The sequence below is a fragment of the Pinus tabuliformis genome, chromosome 1_2 (genome assembly GCF_031772625.1).
Source record: "Pinus tabuliformis cultivar Carrire ecotype Pingquan chromosome 1_2, CPIR1, whole genome shotgun sequence".
Taxonomy (NCBI): Eukaryota; Viridiplantae; Streptophyta; class Pinopsida; order Pinales; family Pinaceae; genus Pinus; species Pinus tabuliformis.
The window spans coordinates 1,362,128,387-1,362,152,713 of NC_142298.1; positions in this window are offsets into that span (position 1 = coordinate 1,362,128,387).

Here is a 24,327-nt window from a genome sequence, read left to right on the forward strand (position 1 = left end):
CCGCATGCCCGCATGGCATTGCGGCACCCAGCATCGGCATAAGTAGCACTATCCTCGTTATTGTGGGCTCCCTCTTGCCACAAAAATGCCATTTTGTCCTGCATGGCCATTAAAAAACATTAGAAGCCTGACCATTGAAGTTCACACGTCAGGAATTTGAAAAATGAAACTTCACGGCTTCAGCGCGGCTGTTTTTAAAACAGTCGCGCTGATAATGGCGCCCTTTGTTTTTTTCTCTGGGTCAGCGTGGAAGCACACGAGTTTTCTGCGCTGATCCGGAGGTGGTGTGTGTAAAAATAAATCGATCAGCACGGACCCGATGAGGATTTCCGCGCTGACTGAGAGCGCATCAACGCTCCAAAAATTCGCCCAAATGGCCAATTCTCACCGTGAAAAAGCTAAAAAAAGGGACTCAAAATGGAGCGCAGGGAGAAGAGAACCTACCTGGAACGAGTTGTAGGATGGATAGTGTCCGCACGGGATGGAATTTTCTCCGTCAACTTCGCAGCTCCACAACGTTCTCCAAGCTCAAAATGGTAACAATGGTAAAAAATGTCTTTTACCCCCCCTATTTATGGTAAAAAATTTTATATTTGACTATAATTTCTCATGAATGTGGGTTTTTGGTCATATTTTTGCCATATACTTCATGCTAATGTCGCTGCACTATGTTTTTCTACATGTTTTACTATGTTTTTTAACATGTTGAACAGGTTTTACGTGGGTGGTGTTCTTGTGCAGATTTTCGTCTCGGTGGAGTCATAATAGCCCTATACACACTTGGTCTCGCAACGTCATTTTTAAGCTCTTTTTCGATGCAAAGAAAGAAAAAGATGGCCACGCCCTCCTCTCGGCTCGTTAAAATGATGAGGGGCGGTCGCTTTTAAAGCTCTTTTTTCGACCGTTTAAACTAAAAAGATTGCCGAGTGTTTGTCGTTTCGAACTCGTTATTGGCTCCAAAACGACGTACTTCTGACCGCTTTTTTACTTTTTCGGGTCAAAGTCACTACTTACGAAAAGTACTCCTCGATCATAACGGTCGGGCGGTTCTTTCGAGCATTGTTTTATACTTTTTTGGGCTCGAGAGACACAACTCTACGAAAAAGGACCCCCCCTGGAGTTTTCTTTTCCGCTGTCTTTTCAAACTCTCTAAACAGGAAAAGGCGTCGAGTTCTTCCTTTGTCAGACTCGTTAAAATTTAATGACATCGGATATCGTCGAAATGACACTATCCAAGCATATGCTATCCCCGTCAAGCTTGTCATCCAAAAATAATTGGGGTACCTGCCAGAAATGGTGGGGAAAATGGAACTGTAATAATTGTCGTGTCGGTAGTATGTCGCTCTTGAACATGGCACTAGTCTGCATTCGTGTCTGGGTGGGGACTTCTCATCTTGTTTTACACTAGCCTCCGTGGGTTCGGGTTATCCTATTTGGCCTCTCATCTGCTCATTGCCTTGTCACCATGACCTCTACTCATTTGATGTCAAATACTGCCAAATCCACTGTCGTGCCACCGATATGTTCAAGAGAAGTTGACCTCTGCAACAGTGCAACCTCCTCTAATATCTCACTCAAAATATTTTACCTCTGTCTCGTGTCGATGATGTGGGAAACATTATGGCCCACCTTCGATCATGGTCACTTCCTGTCGACTTCAGCTCATTATCCAGGAAGGTGACTTAGAGACTCCCTTCAGGTGCCTTAGAGCCTGCATGCCTCAATGGCAGGTTCTTTGTGTTCGAAGCGAGGTTTTCATCATTGGCCTCCGATCGGATGATTCTGCGGGTGTTCGACACCAGCTCATTGATTCACACGCCGCGGATTGTACCTATAGTACCTTGAGGACCATTTTCATTATTGGTGGTACCTCTCGCGTCTGTTAACAGTTTTCATCATTGACTGGTAATCAGACGATGTTCATGCATGTTCGACTTCAGCTCATGTATTCACATGCTTGAACTTGTACTTTGTTCGGGTCGGGACGGAGCGCAAGACCCTGGATCTCTGTCTGTTATAATCCAGGCTGCGATTTTGGCGATTACATGACTCATTGATGGATGGCTGCACCCATACCTGAGTCCTCACGGATGGCTGCGACCATACCTTATTATCATCATGGTCTCTTTAGCTGGGTGGCTGCGTCCATTCCACAGACCTTCTTCGCATGTCTTTTGGATGGCTGCGCCCATGCCTAGACTGCATGTACTTGATTATCAGAGATATTCGGTCCTTCCTGGTGGCGTTCCAGTTCAGCGAGTTTTGTAAAGCATTTCACCCCTCCCACTCTCTCGGGCTTCACGCTTTAGGGGGCATCTGTTACACAGTAATTTGTCACTGTCTCCCTGTCAGTCTTCCTACTGTGTCAGGGGTTCAAAATAATCAAGCCCATGCTCTCTAAATTGGCCAAATGACCCACTTTGCCAAAGTTTTCATCATCAGCGCGACTGTTATTAAAATAACCGCGCTGACTGGCGGCTGATAGTGTAACTGATGCGCTGCCAGCGCGGAAGCACACGGGTTTTCCGCACTGGTCGAATTTCATAAGCCAGCGCATCCTATGTTTGTATTAAGTCGCGCTGACACAGCCTGCTCCGTTATTAAGATGCGATGTCAGCGCTCCAGTCCAGTTATGCACCCGCGCTGATCCTGTTTGGGCGAATTTGTTCTAACAGCCAGCCTTCCAGATGACTCCAGACCTGGTTGTTGGCCTTGTGAGTATCGCCCTCCCTTCTATGGCATGTCTGTTCGTCATTTGAGCCACCTTCCTTGGAGATAAGCTCATCCTCTTACCTTTCATGGAGGCTCCTCCTCCTATTTAAACCTCTACCATTGCCATGAGCAGCTAGTTTGGATTGTGTGGAGTTGATAGTGCTTGGATTGCTGCTAGTGTGCATTTGATAGGTAGTTGGTGTGACAAGTGTGGGATTGTTATAGAGCTCAAGGAAGGTTGTAAAGTGTGGCTTGTGTGAGAGAGAGTTTGTCTTGGGAAATCTACCTCTAAAGGTGAATGCTTAAGAGACTTGCTGGCTGGACCCTCTTGAGAAGGATTCGACGTCAGAACATTGGTTGTACTCTTCTCTGTTATTGATGATTAATAATAGATGACTACTATTATGGTTCCATTCTCATTTGTCCTTATAATGGTTAATGTGAATTACGTCCTTTCTGACTGATGTATAATTGCTTTTATTAGATTTCACGCTTGTATTTGTATCTCTCTTCGTGTGTGCAGGTATCCATTCACAAGGATCGTGGAGGATTGTGACCGGCCGAAGTGAAGGAGCGAGGACAGGCTTTCTTCATCAAACATAAGCGTTGGAATTCAAGTAGGCCTTCTCTGCCTACCTTTTATTTTCAATTAGGAACTTGCATAGTAGCATTGTGTGATTGTTACTAGACCCGGTCTGGGCTAGTAGGGATCGTCTCTGCCCGCAGAGAGGATTTACCTCCGTAACATGATCTCTTAACTATCTTGTAGGGAAATTGATTACTTGATTTGAACCCATAGATTACAATTTGATGAGGAGAAAGGGATGAGACAGCTTCATATTCTTCAATATATTCCTCAAGTTAAAAGAATATCAAACGTTTTCCTTACTATTTAATTGATATGACAATCACTCAAGCATTTGTTAGGATTTTGAGACCCTTTTCACTGATTTTTTTTTTTGAAAGTTATGTTATCAATTAAAGAAATTAAAGAAAAGGTGAAAATGATGCAATGGAAGAATTTTCTATTTTAGTGCCTAAGAATGCCTTGCTAATGTGAAGGGCTTGGTATTTTGTTGACTCAAGATTAGTCGTGTTTGACTTCCTAGCTTTTCTTTTAATTTCATTTTTGTTGTGTTTATATTTCTATCCTTGAAGTTGGTGATCTACTGTGTGTGTAATAGGAAGTATTAACTACTAAGCACTCTCAAAGATGATTTGGATGGATGACTAACTTTAAATGTCCATACTTGACACTTTAGTATGCCATGATCATGCAAAGAAATTATTAATCAATATTAAAGGGAAGATGATTAACGTGTAGTGTTTCTTGGCTTGTCAGATAATTACTACATTTTGGCAACCAATAATATATTTGAGGCTACTTTTTGGTTGTTACTTGTGGATATTCCCTTTGGCTTAGAAAAACATCGAGGATATATGTCCATTGCATTGGCATTGGACATCATCAAAGAGGAATTCGACAAAAGCAATAGAGGACATGGGAGAAATTGGTACAATGAGCGGATAACTGCTAGAGAAACACCAAGGGACCATAATTTCTTATGTATTTTGATTCACTCGAAATTAGTTAGTCACAAAAAGTACCCTTTTTTTCCGAATATTTTCATGTATATAGAAATAATAAAAACACAATTTCAGACTAATTATTCAAACTAATAATTATCTGATAGTCATAATTTATAATTAAATAGTATAATATGATTAATATTATAGGACACAACTATAGGATCTGTCTGTGAGGGGAATTGTGACAGTATATGTATACTTCTCAGTGTATTAGACAATCATCTCTCAGAGTATGATATCCATCCAACGAAATGCACACCCAGAGGTTATTGCGGGATTGGAATTTTTTCTTTCAATGGACAAGTGGTGATATATTTTCTTAGGCCTTAGTGTTCTGCTTCCCTAAGGTTTTGACACCACTCACAGCTAGCACCTTCATTCAACCAAGTGAGGTACAATTATTGGAAAGTTGAATCATTTTGTCTCCACAATCCAATATGATGTTGGATCAATCTCATGATCCTAAAAACATAGGTCATAATAGCGAGGAACTTTTACTGTGGGCAAAAGAATATCCAAATTTAAGGAACATGACTCTTTTAGAACAAGCGATAAGTATATTTTTAACACTGATCCATTTTTTTCCATTCGTTTTCACAAGTTATCTATTGCCTGGTATTTTTAACATGTAACTTAGTTGGTATGATTGTGCCTAAGGTTTTGTTGAAGGTTGAATACTAAGTTCCTAAGGTGTTATTTTCTATGGTGACGTTTTATTAGCTTCATTTATATAGGTCATCTAGCCACATAGTGGCCACTATTGAATGTTGAGGTATATGTCGTATAAATATTTTATAGTCTACTTTATTTTATATTCAAGTATTCATTGTCTTTCATGTCTTATACTCTGCATTGTATCTTTTTTCAATTTTAGGAGAGGAACTCAATATTGATGGTAAGAAGCAACAATTGAAGAAAGAGGAGAACAATAACATTGGAGAAACAAACTAAAAATGAGAGAGAGAAGAGAATCTCTCTAGTGATACCCTTAGAGCCAATATCTTGCATAAGACACACTCATAGAGACTGATGGTGAAGCCTTCAGAGTTGGTGAATTCACTTGCAATGCTTTGGGAACACAGTGATAATGTTTTTAAATGATGAAACAATATTTCATGTGTAAATTGTAGTCCAACTGATATTAAGTTGGAAACTCATATTGTAATACTTGATATTTTATATAATAAAATTTATATGGTTGAAACTATTTTTATTTTCACTTGATATTATTTAGTTTTATAATAAACATATGTAACTTTGTGTTATCATATTAGATAAACATGCACATTGTATGGATTTATTTATTTTTTATTTATTTTTTTTAATTTAGTCGCAAAATCATACTAATTAATTTATGTTGATTAATAATGAACACATAAAATCAATCTAAAACTACTAAATTAGTAGTTTATATTAATTAACGATGAACATGAATAAAATGAATATATGATTAAATTAGTCGTTTGTAATGATTATGAATGAAATTAAATGAAATGAATAGAAACTACTAAATCAGTCATTTATATAATGAATATGAAAATACCAAAAAAAGATAACTGACTAATGTAAATGATATTTTTTTTTTTATCAAAATGATGACTAAATTTTTCATATATATGACCATTAGTAGCTAATTTACAGTATCGTATAACACGACTAGAATTTAGTCATATTTCTTTGGTCATTAATTGGTTTCAAATGATGACTAAAATTTGCATATATATGACTATTAGTAGCTAATTTACAGTATCTTATAACACGACCAACATTTTGGTCATATTTATTTGCTCATTAATTAGTTTTCTCAAGGATTCATATAGTAATATATTTTGTTGTATATTTGGTCATTAATTGTGATAATTAATGTCTAAAACAATGAAAAATTAATGACCAAATTTATGACTAAATATACTACTAGATGGTAAAATTGAGGAAACCAATTAATGACTAAGCAAAAAATGGCTAAAAGTTTGTCACGTTATAAGATATTATAAATTATCTACTATTGGTCATTGACTGAAGAATGGTCATTTATATGCAAATTTTAGTTGTTTTTTTAGTAACTAATTAGTCATTTTGTACTAGTGTAAATTCTTACTTTTTGCCTCATATTTTGATTGACGTATAAAGATGTTTTTGAACTCCCTTTCGATTCTGGATGTGTCCTCTTGGACTCTTTGGATCTCTTCTTTCAGCTCCTCGAATTTGGTTGCTGACAGAACTTGGTCTTCCACCTGATGTGGACGAAAGGTACAAACTTGTCCATCTACCTTCTCTGAGGGAATTTCTACGCTAGCATCTTTCATAAGAGTTGTAGAAAAACATGGAGATTGTGGAGAATATGGTGGTTTATCACCATTCTTTTTAGCTTCTTCCCTTGGAGAACATTCTCCTCTTGGAGGTCTAGAGCTTTCAGATTGCAATCTGGTATTCCTCTCTTCATAGAGGTCTTTCACCATGTCTTCCATGTCTAGGAAAGCCTTTCTAAAATCCTTCACATCCTTTGACATTCTTGCAGTCTCTTATCTTTGGGACATGCTTTTCTTGAAGCTTATACTTCAATTTGAGGTAAAACTTGGCAGTAGAGATTGTAACAATCTTTCTCTCCTTTCCAAAACCTTCTCCTCACTTGCGCTTCAAAACACATTCACTTGCAAACAACAGTCAATTTCTCCTTTCACAAAAGAAAACCTATGCCCTGATACCAACTTGATCTTTAATGGAGCAGATTAGTAATGTTGTGCTAATTCCCCATTCAGAATATAAAAATGTGCTTGAGGTTTGAACTCCAAAATGACAAGTAAAAACATGAATTTTATGTGTGTTTACTTAAGTTAGTTTCACGAAGAAAACATAAAACATGAAACCAAAACACTGAATGAAAGAATTCATCAATCAATAATGCACCAACCATTGATAAAGGAGTTCACCCCTCCTAGGCTACATCTCCTTGGATTAACTCTAAAGCCATGACCCCTTCTCATTATGCTCAATATCTAGAAAAGTAGAGTACATAAACTACTGGAATAGAATGGCTAGTTTATCCTTCAAAGAAACAACTTCTGCAAAAGTTATCACTCCATACACATGTTAACCTACAGTCAAACATCTAAACCTTCAGCAAACACAAGCATATTACACCAAGACCGCATACTCCAACTTCCAAGAGCATAAACATTACTAGAATCCACTTGAACCACTTAAACAAGTCTCTTTCTCCAAACACCTATAGAGAAAAGAAGAAATAAAAATACAACATTGTTGTAATGCCAGCTCCAAAAAACACATGGAGGCTGGAAGACCCCTGCAAGGTCATCTCCATCTTCATACTCCTTAATAAACTAAATCAACACTCTAGTTGACCATGGCACCCATAGGTTTAACTTTGCAAAAATCCTATCCAAAAGTGCTCCTTTGATCCTGAAACTATTCCAATCAGTTCAAAATATCCAAAAATGGCTATCTATCCTCTTTTTCATCCCCTTTGGTCGAAAATTGCCTTAGTTATGACTTTTGTCAGTATTTCAACAATTTTCTCCTCCAAATCTGGCTTACTGCTAGTTAAATTCATTACTTGGAGTTAAATCTGGTAGTTCCACTGAAATCCACGATCCTTCCAACTTTCAAGCCTATCTCGTAGTTAAGGCCGAGTGGTCACATACAAAGTGGTCAGTCCAGCAGAAAAGGCAACGGTTCTGCAACTTTGTCGCAACTCACAATCAATGAAAAAACCCATGGTCTTAAGGTCTGCGAACAAAACATGTGATTTGTGCAATTGCAATATTGCAGACCCGATAGGATATTAAATCGCAACCTAAGTGGAATTGCATCTGGGATATCCTATCGCATTTCGCATTGGTGGAGAACTGGTGGAAATATAATGCGCAACTTTTCTGCGATTGTGATATGCGATAAATCAGATCGCAACTGTGCTTTTACCGAGGCCAATTCTTATCTACTTGTGATATGCAATTGCGATCGCATCAGAACCTCTCTACGCCAGGGCTAATTCTATAACACTGACTCTTCACCGATCTATAATTGCAATATATCACATTGAAAATCTCACTGCTCTGGGGGCCGATTACCTTAACTCCTCCGATATGTGATATGTAGGACCCAATGGAAACCTACCACTTGGCGCTTCCCCATTCGCTAGGAATTTTTCCATGTCATCCAATCCTGCCACATGTCCAGGTCAAACCTGAACTTTGACTTTCTATAACTTCTACATGCGAGCTCGGATTTCAGTGTCATTCACATCGTTGGATTCAGAATTACGATCTCTGTGATATGAAGCTAAGTTTTTCAAGATTCGAACACTTTGATTTTTTTTTCATAAATTTTGAGCTCCTGTCAAGAATTATCTATTGTACCTAGAACATACATTGGCTAGACTCACTTGGACATTTTTGGAGGGTATTCCTAATTTGAGATGGAATAAGTGAAGTTACTTTCACCAGATCGTGCACATTAAGCAGGTTATCAGTGTAACTAGTTCCACCTACTCTATCTTTAGCCACTTTTCACATTGATCTCTATGACATTGGATTTCATCACCAACTAGTGATTTCACAGTGAAAAGCTTGTTTGCATGGTTTGATTCCTTAGATTTACTATCACATGTTATTTGCTTGTTTTTATGTTTTATACACCTTAGGTGTGGATTGTGAATATTATTTGTATTCTTCATAAAATTTCATTGTGGCTGATTCACCGAGGCATTCACATAGAATGTAGGGTTTATCCCCTGAATATACATCTAGTTAATTGGAAATTGTTAAAACTAAGAAGTCCACATCAACATGATCGAGAACCTCAGAACAACCTAAAACATCTACAATTGTAGAATTCGAGATAGTAGAATCTGAAGTAATTCAAACCCAAGAAGTAGAATTATGCTTAATTTAATCTAGGCCAGAAGGTACCGAAGTTATTCACAGAGAATCTAATACTGGAGAAGTTTTAGACAAAAAACTAACTCAACCAGAAGTTTAAGAACACGAATCTGATATTTTTGAACCTGAATCACCTTCAGCTATTATAGCTCCTAATCTTGAACCACCTTCACCTTGAAAGGAGCTCATAATTACATCTGGACTACCTCTTGGTCTAGTTAGTATTGAATATATTACTAGGAACAAGGAGGAAGAATCACCACAAACTTGTTACTACTAGTGAACCAAGAGTTTTTTCAAGAATTCCTTTTGATCCTTTCTGACTAGATCCTTGGTATTCTACCCCCTTGGACTTTTTAGGTCAAGGTATTCCGCATTACCATACTCTTTTTTACTTTTCATCAAGATGAAAAATGTCAGAAATTCCTCCTAGGAGTCAACCCACTAATACTTCTATATTTACCAACTCTCTAGAGTCATTATTGCATGGTGGTCCTTTAGTTCTTTTTGGGTACTAGTCACTTACTAGAAGTTTTTTTAGGAGCCACTCCTTCCCCTCAAGTTTCTACTTTGTCATCTTGTTTATCTACCACTACTGTTTAGAGCATGACATCCATGCCTCAAGAAACTTTGGCATCAGACCAATATGTGCACATGTTATATGGTAACTTGGGTAATCCTCAAGTAATCCTAACTGATGTTTATTACTTATCCTCCACATGGAGGACAACCTGTTGTTCGCTCATATCCTATGGTTGGAGGAGAACCTTTTACTGGAACTTATATTCTGATACCTTAGGTTAGTCCAAGTCAACCCGTTATGACTCAACCCTTGATTGGTGCTCCTTAGCCTGGGATTAACACTATTTGGAACCCTGATTTTTCTCAACAGATTATCCAAGTCTCTCCACAAGTGTCAGTTTATCAACCTCTTCAACCTATTGGACAATGTATTCTACCAATACCTATTCCAAGTATTTTAGTACCTGTGCAACAACCTTTATAGGGGATTCCTCAAACACCTATCCAATAACCTATTTAAGTAATTCCACAAACACGTGATCAACAACCAGTTCAACAACCTATTCAACAACCTATTCAAAGTATAGCTCAAACACTTGTTCAATATATTGTTCATATATATGTCAATAACTGGTTCCAAGTTCACTTCATACACCTATCCAAGTAGTATCACAAATGACTCTCCAATTGACCCCTCAAATACCTATTCAACAACCTACATAAGCTATCCCTCAAGCATCTTCTTATCAAACTAGTCCTACTTTCTAGTCTACAACACAGATTCCTATCGAATAACCTAGTATAGGGATAATGCAAACATCATATCAAGGTCAATATTTTCAAAGCCAACCTTTATAGGCTCAATTTTTCCAAGGCCAGCGTATTCAAAGTCAATTTTTTCAAGGTCAACCTTTGCAAATTCAACCTGTACAGGGGCAATATTTACTTGGGTCAAATGATTCAAAGTCCACCTTTCCAGAGTCAACCATACCCTGGTCATACTTTTCAAATTTTGTTTCACCCACATCCTGGTATGACTCACCCTAGTTACTCCCGAGGAATTCAAATACCAATGACACAATTTATTCTAGGATACCTTGGGTATCGTCATTTAGGGGTTGGACTTAACCCTTAGGTTTATTAAAATCAACAACAAGACTTAAACCAACATTTATGTCCATTGCAACCTTTGATTTTCCAGATTTAACCCGACATTATGACCTATCATCTTTAGTGTACATATAATTCATTGATCGATGATTCTATCATATTATGCCTTTAACGAACTTTAATGGGTTTGGAAATAAAATGGTATATTGATTTACCACGTGATTATTTCCATAATTTCAAATCTTTAGCGACAACATTTTTGACACATTTTCAGCTACCAATTCAATATGACACTGTTAATAAACTATTGAATTCCCTAAAACAATCAACATCTACTTACATTTTAGACCATATACATGAATGGAGATGTAGGTGTCATTTAGTCAAGGTTTTACTCCAAATCAAATTTATGCTGATATTACCGAGTATGTTTCTAAAGGAGGTATTGTAATGGAAGATCAAGTAATTTCTTGTGCCTAGTACCTAGACTTAGTCTATACACAATGTGGAACCTTGTATAAGAAAATCCCAAATATACCTTACCCATCAATCTCGGATCAACCAGAGTCAACTCCAATAGGATCTCACACCATTTATGGTGTAATTAGTTATGTCATCCATCATTATAAGGGTAAAAAGAATAATTATAAAAACACTCAAACTTTGGCTATACAATATTGAGCTAATGAAAACCTTTCTCCAGAAACTACTTCTGAAATTAATGTCATAGAATCATATACTAGAAAGAATCAACCATTTGGAGGTAAAAAGAAGGGGAAAGGTAAAACAAAAAAGAATGCTTCTTAGAAAGAGAAACCAAATAAAAATGAACCTATAAAGAGAAAAATAAACCTCTTTATCCTTGTCTAATATGTAATGAAGATAATTATCCGAAGGAATTCCCACATCGGGCAGAGGTTACCAAATTCATAAAAGGTTCTCCAACTCCTATTGTTTTGAAGGATCCTTTTCCTTCTCAAGATAGTAAAATGGTTTCACATAATCCATATTCTTCTTCCACATTGGAAGATATCATGATGATATCTTTGCAAGTTATGGTAGCAACAATATCAAAAAATTATGGATCTGAAGGTCCTGTAGTAAATGGAAACAATGTTATTCCATCTAGTGATCCTTCCACTTCAATTCCTCCTCCTTTTAAACCATTACATATTGAGAAACCAAACCTTGACATGATGATTTGAGTGCCTCCCAAAGGTGTTTCTCAAAAATAATCTTTCAACCCACATGTTAGAGTTGCTCAGAACTATAATATTGTTGAAGATCTAGCAATGTCTCCTTTAGCAATGTCAGCTTTTGAAGTGCTGCAAACATGTCCAACACAAATAAAGTTACTTTTGTTAGCTATTGGAGCAATTGATCCTCAAAATTCTAATCTTATCATATTTGATCTTGAAAGTCATATACCTATACTCACACATCAATTGGAATTCCAAATACCAGTTTTTATCAAAACAAAATGAGTGTTTCACACAGTTATTGATGAAGGAGCCTCTATGTGTATCATATCTTTTGGCCATTGGAAAGATTCAGGTTCTCAAACTATCAATAAATCTCCTACCACTCTAGAAGCATTTGATGGAAGAGATTTTCATCCTTACGGGATCTTAAATGATATACCCATAGAGTTAGAAGGTGATATGGTCTCAATGGAAGTTGAAGTTGTTGATTCGCAGCTTGATTACAACCTTTTAATCAAATGATGTTGGACCTATGCTATGTTTGCAGTGGCCTAATCACTTTTCTGCATGACACTATTTCCTCATCAAGGGATAATAGTAAAAGTAGACCAACTATCTCCCTATAGTTCTGATCCTAACTCTACAGGTAGTGTACCTTTTGTGGGGAGAGAGATTACTCCTGAAGAGGATATTGTTGTTGGTTTGCTGAAGTATTCATCATTGATGGAAAATTTTGCAGTCCCTCCACCAAACTTTCCTTCTAATGTTTCCCAAGTTTACATGATCTCATCAAGCACTATGGAATCTTTTGATCCTTGTATTGTGCCTTTAGAATATGAATTGACCTTGTATAGCAACGAGATGCCTTTAATCCCACTTGAATTGGATTATCTGGTAGTTCAAACATTTTCTGATCCACCTGTTAGCACCTAAATCTGCCCTAGGCTGAAGGAAGGCAAAATTCAGGGTAACCACAAACCACGCTCAGTCTGGTAGCTAGCCCTACTAGAACATGAGAGGGCTCTCTCCGAGTCACGCTCAGTGAATAGATAAATGAAACGGTCTAAGATGACTTACAGTGAAATATTGATCTTAGGCTAGTAAGTGAATATGGATACAAGAAACAATTTTTATGAATGACCGAGCTTCTGGGATGGTATGGGACCAACAGTTAGCAAAGAACAGAGAATTTAATACAAAGGCATAGATTACTTCGTGAGGCAAGACAGGCAGAAAATGTAGCAATTTAGTTCAAAATAACGCGGAATGGAGAGATTGCTTAGGAGAGTGAAAAGGGCATAAGAACATTAATCCTTTTCAACAGAAGAAGAACACTCAACATGAAATTTTCCCACAGGAGTAGCAATAAAATTGAATTCTACCTTATCTAACTCAGAAAATTTCACTAGAAATGAACATGAATTGAACTATGAAACATAACGAAATATATATGAAACATAACAGACACATTTGATACACTCACAACCACATGAATCTCATGAAACAGAGCCGCTGCCTTTCATTAATTCTCTGTCAAAAATATACAGTGAAGAAACAGAATTTCTTTCCCACAGTCTCCCAGAAGTTACAAGCCAACCAACCCTTTGCAAATTGTTTTCATACAATATATAGAATGTGACATGAAGAGATAGAACACCCAAGGGTTGGAGAGTTACTCGAATCATTAGAAAATGGAGATGAAGAGCCAACCATCAGCTACAGGTGCAGCATTACAAACATGACAAATGGCTTGGGTGACCGTTTGCCTTCCTTCGCCACTTGGATAGAAGCCAATCTGGAGAGAAAATACTTTAAATGCCACCTTAGGTGCCAAAAAACTGAAATGTAGATGAGTGGGCCCACTTAGAGAAGTCACAAATCGAAATTTCACGAAACGGAGGTAAAATTGGGCTTTTTTCCTGTATGCGTCGCGCCATTTTATGTGTGCGCCACGCCACTTTGGAGCCTATTTTGAGGCACTTGCAGGAGTCAAAAATGTTCCCAAGTGTTCTTGTTGGAAAGCCCGTCCTGTCCACTTTCTAACCCAAGTGGAATTTCTGAATTTGGTGCTCATTTTCCCCTCCAAATCTTCATTCTCCGAAGACTGCTTCCTGTGTGTCAAAATAGGGGCAGAGAAGTCATTTTTTGGGTGTTTTTGACCTCCTGGAGACTCAGATCTTGCCCAAATTTCTTGTCCAAGCACCAGTAGTCGTGATTTTTCATGTTGAATCCAAAAATGCAAACCATTCTTTAGTTGGAGCTCCCAAAGTTTAGCGCTGCGCCACAGGGAGAAAAAACCTATGTTTTGCCCAAAAATTTGTCATGTGACCAAAATTTCCCCAAATTCCTTGAAATTTGGGCTGGAGGTCCTCTATGAAGTGCTATGCTATGCCAAATAAGCTTCAGCTAAGATTCGAAGCTGATCTTGCTCTTTTTCCTCTTTTGTTGCTTTGCTCAATTTTGCCTTCAAGATCCTTTATTCGGGTCTTTGCACTCATATTTCGTGCCCTGTAAGGATAAACCATCCTCCTCAGTATGGTTTTGTCTCTGTCGGCCTTCTCCAACAGTCTCTCTAAGTGGATGTTGATCTTCTCTAGCCAGGACTCATGGTCATTGTTGATCTCTTGCTCCAAGGTAGTGAGCTCGATCCTCCTTTGTTGGGCAGCTTGTCGATTCTCACGGATGTTTTACAGCTCCATGATCTCATGCTGGTCCTCAAGCTGCTTGTTTCTCTACTCCAAATACTTGATGATCCATTTGGCCCTCTCCACCTTCTTCTTCTTATGCCACTGTTCTCCAACATTTGGTATTCTTGTTGCCACTGAGATAGTTTCGGGTGTCAATGTGAAGGTGACCCCGGCCAAGATAGACTGACCTCCATGTAGGTGAAGCACAAAAAGATGGGCCAAATCATGATGAACTCTAACATTAGCCACCCTTTGACAAAATTCAAAACATGCTAGGTGCTGGAAACATGACATGGCAAGAGGGCATGTTTGTATTTCAGTGAGGGTAGTGGGCTCATCCCTAACATGTTCACCACTCTTGTGATGTCTCCTGGGAGCCTGCTCTTCCAAGGATGAGTCACTTTGTGTCTCCATCTCATACTTTGATGAATGTTGTGATGCCATGATTGTTGTGTGTACTGTATTTAGGCTACCCTTTGATGATGGTGTGAAGCTGGGTGCTTTTGTGATATTTGCCACGAAGGGGAACAACGAAACAAAAGGGAGTATTAGGAGGGGAGTAATGTGATGGGAATAGGGGTTATGGGGAGAAGTTTGTTTAGGGATATGTAGGGGGTTTGTGTATTTGATAGGGTAGGTTTTTGGGGTGTTATGTTGATAAATAAGAGGAGGGGAAAGAGAATAGGGTTTGGTAGTGTTTTAGGGTAGGGATAATAAGAAAAGTGAGAAAGGGAGGATAGGGAAAAATGGTAGGTGAGGGAAAAATGGTGGGTGAAAATGGAACCTTGGCCTCAATACCACAATTATGCAACCCTAGCAACAATGGCCTTTGGTGTTTTCTTGTGGTTGATTTTATGAGTTTTGTTGCATTCAAACATAGCCATAAACCACCATATCATTTATAAACTTTGATGAAAAAGTCATGTCATAGAGCCTACCTTGCAAATCTAGGCAAAGAATTTGCAATTTGGAGAAATTTCAATGAATTTCAGGCCTTTTAGCCCTGTGCGTCGCGCCAGTGTAAATTTACACTGGAAATTTTCTCCCAGTGCGCCGCGCTCTCTATGTGTGTCGTGCCTTTTTCCAAGTGACTTTTTGAGGCCTTCCTGGTGTCCAAATTGGACGCAGGATAGCTCGTTGGAAATTTGTTTGAGTCTACTTTCCAACCTAGCCACAATTTTTCAATTTGGAGTTCATTTTCCTTGTCGAAAGTCAAATCTCCCAAGACTGGTCAAAATGTGCCAAATGAGGCTGCCTAAAGGCAGGGTGCTTTTGTAGTCAACTTTTGGATGCCTTCCTCAACTCCAAATTGAGCTCATGATAGCTCTTTGGAAAGAGATTTGTGTCTAGTTATCATTTGACTCATCACAAAAGTCATTTGACCAACCAAGCTAATAGAAAACTTGATTTTCCCAAGGTCACTTCAAAGGTGCATCAATTCTCCCGAGGCGATTGGATTTTCGACATTTCTCACCATGACACCTATGTAAAAAGTGAAGGGGGTTTTCTTCCTTGGAATTTTTTGGACAAAAACCTCTCTCAGTTTTCAAAAATTCATCTTTTATTGCTCAGAAACATCATTTGAGTGAAACCTATCCCGATCTGTGGAACAAGGGATTTGTCGAAATGAAGCGAAATGAAGGGAATAAGTGGCTTCGAAATTCTTGAGAAAATTCTTGGAAGTAGAGAGGGATGTTAAGAAGCAGGGGAAAGTTTAATTCCAAAGATTGAGTGAGGGGAAGGGGTCCAAAAAGGCAAAACACAGGTCCAACCTAGAAAATTGCCAGGTTGTAGCAAGAAACTAGGGTTTGTGCGAAAATGAGGAATTTGGGGGATCTCAGTGATGGGAAGTGTTTGATAAGGTACTTTAAGGATAGGGGAAGGTGTATGAACATCAAGATACAAGTTTTTCCGATGATTTGACCATCCAAGAGAAATTTCCTTCAAAACCCTAGGAGAGGGAAATGACCTTACCTAGGCGCAACTGAAGCATGAACAAGGTGTAAAATGACCCAGTGGAACTTGACATGATAATGAAAACCCTCTGAATGATGGTACACTCAGCTGAATGGTGACATGGACCAACATTTGGACAACTTTGATAGGAATAAAAGAAAACCCTAGACCTAGTACCTAGTGATCAAATTTTGCTTGAGGACTTATTGAAATGACAAAATTTGACCTTGACACTCTGAGACCACTTTGTAATAGCATATTTGATCACTGGAGGAAGGTTGAAAATACTGACACTAACACCACCACCCTCTAAATTGATTGAGGAATGGGATCAATGATGATTATTCTCAATTGTCTTGGTTAGAACCAATTTCATTTCCCAATCCTTTCGATAATATGTTTCCAACTGATGAAAGTATTATGGATATTATGACTTTGGATGAAATTCCATGGGATGACTATCATCATCGTTCATATTTTCTTCCTAACCTTGATAAAATCTAGAATGATTTTTCTACCATATTTTCACCTAATATCAAAGATAATCCTGAATGGCCGATGTCTTCTCTTCAATATAAATTTGAAAAGAACTTAGGAAATATATCTACAACTATTTTAATTAATATCTCAATCAAATTAGGAATTATCGAGAACATTCACATAGGTTCTTCATCCTCACTTGAAGAAATTCAAAATGTACAAATCCCTATTTCAAGAATTTCGTGACATTTTTGCTTGGTATTATGAGGAAATGCTAGGAATTTACTCAAGTATTGTTCTTCACGAAATTCAGACTTACCCAGATGATAAACCTATTAGACAAATATTATGTCAATTTCATCCATGAAAGGATGTTGTTATCAAAGTTGAGGTTGAAAATCTGCTTAAATCAAGTTTTATCTTTCATGTTCCCTTGACTGATTAGGTTTCCAATATTGTTCTTGTTAACAAAAATCAAGGGACCATTAGAGTATGCAGAGATTATAGATATATTAATGACGCTTGTCCCAAAGACAACTATCACCCCTATATTTAAAAAATCATTCGTGATTGTGCCGATAATGAAATATTTTCTTTCATGCAAAAATTTTCTGGATACAACCAAATCAACATACTCCCTGCTGATCAGCATAAAACTGCATTCATCTATCCATGGGGGGATTTTTGTTATTAGAAACTCCCATTTGGATTAAATAATTTAGGCACAACCTTTCAATGGGCCATGTCTTATGCCTTTCATGATATCAAGCATATTGTACAACCCTATTTGGATGATTTACCAGCTCATTCACTGAAACCGGAAGATCATCCAACACATTTGAGAGCTATCTTTATTAGGTGTTTACACCATAATATAAACTTGAATCCTCACAAATTTTTTTTTTTTGTACAATTTGGTCGATTAATGGGATTTGTTGTTTCAAAGGAACACATCCATGTCGATCCACTTAAGGTAGAGGCTATTCTGAATTTTCCTCCTCCTTCCAACTTGCGCCAACTCCAAAGTTTGTAAGGGAAAGAAAACTTTTTATGTCGATTCATCTCGAGCTATGCTGAGATAACTCAAATTTTTACTTGACTCTTAAACAAGGGAATCTCATTTACATGGGATGAAGTTTCTCAAAAACATTTTGATGCACTTAAACATGCGCTGACTCATACACCATTGTTGCATGCTTTTGATTATCACCAAGACTACTTTTTGTATTTAGTTGCATCTAATGTCACTGTCTCCATGGTTTTAGTTCAGGAATATGAGTTGAATGATGGACATGTGATATATTGTTTGAGCAGAAATCTTACAAAAAATGAGATAAAATGAGCACATGTGGAGAAATTGGCATTGGCAGCTATTCAATCTGTCTAAATATTTTGTCACTGCATTCTCTTACGTTAAACAACAGTGATTTCAAATTACAACCCTATGGTTTACATTCTTATGAGAAAGTTGTTAGGGGTAAAATATTCTAAATGGATAGTTATCCTGCAAGAAATTGATTTAGAATTCATAAAATCTACATTGAAGAAATCATTTGTCTTTGCTGAATTGTTATGTGGCTTTACCTATACTAAGACAGAAACCATGGAAGAGGATTCTGTTTCAAATGAATCCCTATTTCTTATCAGTACTTTAAAACCTTGGAATTAAGATATTATCATGTATCTTCAAACCTAGACTTTTTGTCTAGAATTGAATCGAACCAACTGTCATTGTATTTGGTACCAATCCCAACAATACACTATTGTTGGTGATACACTTTATCATCATGGTGTTGATTCCTTATTCAGATGATGTTTTCTCATAAAGAAGCTTAAAAACCATTGAATGAATTCCATTATGGAGATTGTGGTGGTCATATGTTAGGGTTTTCCACTTCCCAAAAGATCTTGCGTGTTGGGTATTTCTGGCCTTCGATGTTCAAAGATTACATAAATGCATTCTTGAAATGTCACAATTGCCAAATTTACGATCAAAAAATGCATGCAACTCCAACTCCTCTTCACCCAATCATTTTTGTTGGTCCTTTTGCAAAATGGGGCATTGATTTCCTTACATGTAACCCTCACTCGATCGGGGGCATGGGTATAACATAGCGATGTATTATTTTATGGAACGGGCTGAGGCGATGCCTAAATATATGGATGATGTCAAAATGGTAGTTATTTTCATATTTAATCATCTTATTTCTAGGTTCGGCATTCCATAATCCATCGTCACTGACCATGGTAGCCATTTTCAAATTTTATGATGATCAAACTTACTGCAAAGCTAAGCTTGCATCATGACAGTTCTACTCCATATTACCCATAGAAAAATGGCCGAGTAGAATCCATAAACAAGGTTTTGACTACCATGATTAAATGGATTGTCATAATTCATTAACGAAATTAGCATCTGATGCTTTTTCCAGTCTTGTGGGCATATCGTACCTCATCAAAAACTTCAACTTGTTTTACTCCCTTCTAGCTGGTTTACGGTCTAGAAGTACTCTTTCCTATTGAATGTGAAACACCATCATTAAAACTATCAATAAAATTATTACTAGCCACTTCTGCAGAGGAGGAATATTTTTTGTACTTAGCACAATTATATGAGACTTGTTGTGATTCTGCATTAGCTAGTGAGACTCATAAGAAATGAGTTAAGGAAAATTTTGATCAAAATGTAAATCCTCGCTCATATTCAAAAGGTGACCTAGTCTTGGTTTATGATCAAGAGTGCATTAAATTAGGTGTTGGTAAATTCAAGCACATGTTGCATGGACCTTATATTGTAAAGCTTGTACTGGCAAAAGGGGCTTATGAGCTAGTTTATTATGATGACATTTCTTTAGGAAATCCCAGAAATGGTCTTTACCTCAAGAAACTCTATACTTAACTCACTTCATGAATAATTTGTACATTGTTGTAACATATTTTTTGTGTGGAAATTTTAGCATCCCTTTACGACTTTCTACTACTTCTCCTACTTATCTTGTGTTACACTTTATTTTCAAATGTCGATGCTCCCTCAAAATTACATTGGCTTTGTTGATGGCACTAGTCTCAAAAAATTTCTTCTGTATCTTGGGCTATTTATTCACCCATTGATGAGTTAGTTTCTATTCATGGAATATGTTTTGGTTGAACAACGAATAACATTGCAGAATATAGTGTAGTTATTGAGCTATTATCCGACACCATTTCATTTGGTATCATGATTAATCATTAGGTTATATTCTCAACTCATAGTATTGCATTTAAATGGTATCTATTTAGTAAGATGTTCATCAATGTTAAAAATGTTTTAGCGGGTTCGTCTCTTGGAAAGAGAATATGATTACATCGAATATCAACACATTCCAAGGCATTTAAACAGATCAACTGATCCATTGGATAATTATGTGTTAAATCGACATGTGTAACATCTGTAAAAAAGAAAAACAATATCCATCCACATAATGTACAAGATAAATTGAGATAATAATTAGTAGTCTCCATTAGTCAAAATGTTTGTAAAAAGTATGGTTTTACAAAATGTCATCTAAGACATGCGTCCCTATGGGATTTATTATCCAAACATGCCAATACATCAAAAAACAAAATCTAGCCCTATGACTAGCAGCTAAGCATGATGATCATGGTAACAGATGATGGAATGAGCTACTCATTGTAGCAAGTGACTAATTAGTCTAGGAACTCCTACGATATGCCTATGGTAATGGAGAGGCAAATCATCAATCCCAACATCTGGGATATCTAGAGTCAACCTCTCCAAGTTGTGCTCAAGCTCAGTCAAAGCCTTTGCTGCATTAGGGTTATGTACCACAAGAGTTGTTGGTTTCTCACCACGTTTGTCAAATTGACACAGTCCTGCTAGCATCACCAGGCCCACATCTGCGTGATTATTTTGGATAGTTAGTGTAGAGCTCTAAAAAGGGTCTCTTTCACCTCTAATTACCTCACATTAATATGTCAATCCAGGAGCATTGTGTTATTTCAAAGAGTGTCTCAGTCTGAGGCTATCATTTCTCAGAGTAATTCTAGTAGTACAATGTTCAAAAATACAAGAGTAAACAGATGCTTGTATATAACTAAGTTACTTCAAAATAATAAATCACACACTCAGAAAACTAGGCAACTTATCAGTCAAGGGTTCAGCAGCGATAACCCATCCCTTTGGACACTGATGGAAAGGAAATTAGAGAACAGACCATGGGTCTGGAAGCTAGACAGTAAATGTCGAGGCTCACTACAGTCATAGATCGTTTCTCACACCAAAAAAACAAATGCTAGTAAATGGAACGGCAGATAGAAAAATGGAACAGCAAATAAGAAATCGAACAGCAAATCTGGAATGGAACAACAATTCTGAAATGGAACAGCAATTCTTAAAAGGAACAGGAGTTAAACAACTAAGTCTCGTGAGCGGTAATCAAACTTAATCTATTAACTCAAATGCATTAATCATAATCAAACAACAATCTTTCACTCTTAAGGCAGATCAAGCAGCACACACTAATAGAACAACGTTAATTACTGATAAGTTATGGAACAACGCTTGGAAATCATATACGCACACAACACACTTGAATAGTAATCTGATCTAGCATCAATCTCAAAAGGAATACGACTGTGTTTCAAGATAGAACAACATTACTTCTAAATCCAACAATCGTAAAGAACGCAGAATTCTATAACATGAATGTACAGCACAAAAGCTCTGGAACGAAACAATATTCAGTTAAGACTAATAATATTCAATCAACTCTTAAAGGAACAGTAACATAATGCAAAGTCAATACAACAGTTCTGTCTGTAGAAATATTAATGAATTAATCTTAACAGAGCATGTGATGTAAACTTATAAAGCATATCAGATTACCAAATAACGACGATAAGCAAATCACGCAGAAATCAAATCGTAGTAATACAAAAGCAAGTGTCCTCCGGGGCCGGGCCCTTAGCCTCCAAGGGTACACCACTTTAGGTTAATCCAGATGCAGAGATAAAATAATCACCAAGTTTGTATTAATGCATGAAACAAAAGTACAATGAACCAGTTCTTATCGAGACTCGATGATCAAAGTTTTGATCTTAACAGAAATTACATAAAAGCATAATCATCCCTCTAAGCTAAGAGTGTTGTCCCTTTATATAAGGGTGATGGCAGAGATGTCTAAGTAACAAGATAGATAAAGCAGCGATCCCTCAGGATCAAAGATCCTGAGGGATTCGCTAAACCATTAATTCTTAATCATCTATTTTCTCCTGCGCCGAGCTGGTGTCTTCTCCTCCTTTTCAAGGCCGATTTGCTTTGATCTGCTTCGCCTTGTTTGCACTCGGTCTCCCGTCAAAGGGGCAGCAGTTACCTTGTCCTTGTCTTTTTCTTTGGAACAGCAACTCCTCATTTTCACCCCTTCCTGCACGAGAGAATGACAATTATTAGCGGTTAAGTCTTGCATATTAATCTTCACATGTTTTGTTATAATTCTTTATTGTTTTCCAAGTTCATGATGCAAAAAGGTTTACAAGTTCTACTAAAAAGCCACTGAAATGATCATCAAAAACATACCTTTTTAGTACTCCACACACCCCCCTAATTACCCTATTTCATGCCCTCATGAAAACGTTGTAGTTGACATGCAAGGTAGTGAGAGAATAGGCTGGAGAAGGAATCTCATGCGGAGGCCTACAGCCGTGATGAGTAACTAGGTAGTCAAAGAACTGGCCTGTCTAACCCTCAGGCATCTCATACAGGGCTTGGTATCCAGGTGCAGGATGCCAAATAATTGGACTGCGGAACCTGTATCCTAACCAGGATGGCCCTGCTCTCAAAATGCTTTCGCCATAGAGGTGCAAACGATTGGCAGTTATTTTAAAATTCTCATACTTAAATGGTTCCCTGAGTTGGATATTCAGATTAGAGATTTGATACCGAAATTTAGCTGCATCAATGGCAAGGTCTTTGATAGAAAGAAAATATTCTAATCCATGTCGAATGAGTGCCTCATGCATGGATCCTAATGTTTCAATGACACCCGGAGTCCTCATGAGGTTTCTATGTGCTTTCCGAAACTGCACTGGGTTCCTAGGCTCAGCGCTTACCCACAAATCTAGGCCATTTTCTTGCCTCTGGAAAGTATTATAGGCTTTGAGCCATTTAATCTGATTAACCCCGAATGAGATGAATGCTTGCAATTGGATGTCTCCAACAAAAGGGCTAGGGTTCAGCTCAGTCTCCTGATCTAGTACAAGGTTATGTAAATAGAATTCACACAGTAGCCTCTGGACCTTCACCCCATAGTGTTTACAACAGTCTATAAAGTCATTGATAGTGTTAATTTGTATGGGGGCACCTGCTTTAACAGCTTTTATTTTTAATTGTAAATACCGTTCTTGTAAAAATAAGGCATAATTTTTGGCAGGGGCCCTACATGCTAAAACGTCATTGTATAGAGAACACAAGGCATCCATCTGCTTGATAACAGTATCTAGCCTATGAGTTACCTTTGCAAATTTCTCTTGTTCCTTCCGCCAACCTTCAAAGGCCTGGCTTTCAGATTGATTGACGTTCCTAAGTTGCTACTGTAGTTCTTTATACTTCTCGCAAGGGACTGTTTGCTCTCTAAGCTTTTCTGCTTCTTGCTGATCCTGTTTCAACCCTTTGCGCAAGGTTACTGTTTTTGGATCTCTTCTCCATGCAGCAGTGGAGGCCGAAAGTTTTACCTGAACTTTCTTATTGTGTTTCTTTGAGTTCAAAACCCTTATCACCCCTGAGGGTGGTTCCTCCGTCTGAATTTCCTTGTCACAAGTCATCATATCATCCATTTCTATTTTAACATGAATATCAGTTTGCTACTGTTCCTTTTCAAATGGAACAGCAGTCTGTACTTCAGCATCATTTGGAACAACAGCTAGATTTTCAACAGGGTTTTGAACAACAGGATGAATTTTGGTCCTCCACCTTTTTGCCTTGCGGAGTTTTACTGAAGTGGTCACCGTTTTCTTCCCTGTAGTCTCTCTTACCCTCTGCCTTGCTTTTAGGATCCTGATCTGCTAGTGGAGCTGGGCTATTATGCTCAATAATCTCTGTTGTTCCTTTCGCAATTCTTTAATTTCCAAAATTTCATTAGAAGGAACAGCAAGTTGTTTGCTGCAGTTTGGGTC